The following is a 1,596-nucleotide window of genomic DNA, read 5'->3' as shown; positions in this document are numbered from 1 at the left end:
ATATATATATATATATATATATATATATATATATAATTTCATTAACATAATGATTGTTTTGGGGGTGATTGCTGTGGCAAAATTGCCCCCACTTAATAACTATTATTGCTTGCTTAATGATTGGACGTGTTTTAGTTTTCAGAAAAAAAAAATGGGCTTAATTCACTCAGGTAGCAAATGAGCTGAATGTGAGCTTGTTGGGTATTTTTTGTACTTGGTTTGTTGACTTTCTAAACAGGTCTTCTATCAACGAGCTAAGAAATTTTGTTCGAATTAGTTACTTTTTATCAGACTTGAATCTGAGCAAGATAGAATTAGGTCATTTGATTGTTAGTAAATGAAACAAATTTTCAATTGTTGGCTCTAATGGTTTGAAAAAGTTGCTCTAATTTTACTGTTGTTATTTAAAGTTTAGATAATATTAATGTACGTTTTTGAAAGTATATTTGGTAGCTCTAGGGGTGTAAACGAGCTGAACACGAGCGAGCCATGCTCAGTTGTGTTTGGCACGTATATATTTCGAGCTCAAAAAATGTGTGTTCGGCTCGTTTGTTTAACGAGCTGAACACGAGCCGTTCACGAATAGAGTACTTTTAACGGCCTTAATTATGTAGCCAGACAATAAGAGTTTGAGCAATATTTAAATATTATTATTTATATTAAAACATAATTTGAATTTAATTTAATAATTTTTATTCTATTTTCTTAATCATCATAAATTTTTGTAGTCTTGTAGTCAATTAGATTTTTTTTAAAATATTACTTTTATATATATAATATATATATATATATATATATATATATTAAAATATCATTCGAGCTGTTTTGATAACCCTAGGTAGTTTTAATGATAAAAATAAAGTTACAAAATAGTATAATTTACATTTATTTACCTTTTACAGAATGAATGAATTGAATATAAATAATTGTCGATTAGTGCATTAGCCTGGTAACAACAATTTTTTTCACAACAAAAAGTTCATGTGTCACAGCCTGAACTTTTCGAATTTTCCATATATTTGTTTGGGGCATTTATGTTCGTACGACATAATTTTTTATGTATTTACATGTCTAACACCTAAACTTTACGATCTATAACATCATCACTCATTGATTTATGACATCCGTGGTATAATTGCAAATATTAAATTTTAGGTGTTGGGCATGTAATTATTCCCAATTAGTTTCTTTGTTCTTTTTTGCGTTATGGATATGTAGACTCTTCAATTATATGGTTGTAAAGCTCAATAAAAATCCCCATCGATCAATTTAAGTTTTTATGATAAATATTATGTTCCTCTTATTTGTTAAGGATCAGAATCACGTTGTTTCAAAGAAAATAAGACCACAACTCGATAACCCTAAACAGATAAATAAAACAAAAGTTTTAACTCAAAGAAAGCATCAATAACTCAAAAAATTAACGCTCAAAAAAGAAACAAACCTATAACAAAAGCATGCTTCCAAACAAAAAAAAGCCCAAACAAGAAAGGCAAACCATGCTCTTACAATTGCTCCAAGAAAAAGAAGGAAAAACCAATTCGAAAGTCATCAGCCAACAAGGGATGAAGCAGCACAACAGCAGAGGAAGAACTG

Source organism: Phalaenopsis equestris, unplaced genomic scaffold (genome assembly GCF_001263595.1).
Source record: "Phalaenopsis equestris unplaced genomic scaffold, ASM126359v1 Scaffold001269, whole genome shotgun sequence".
Taxonomy (NCBI): Eukaryota; Viridiplantae; Streptophyta; class Magnoliopsida; order Asparagales; family Orchidaceae; genus Phalaenopsis; species Phalaenopsis equestris.
Note: the sequence above shows the minus strand (reverse complement) of the source record.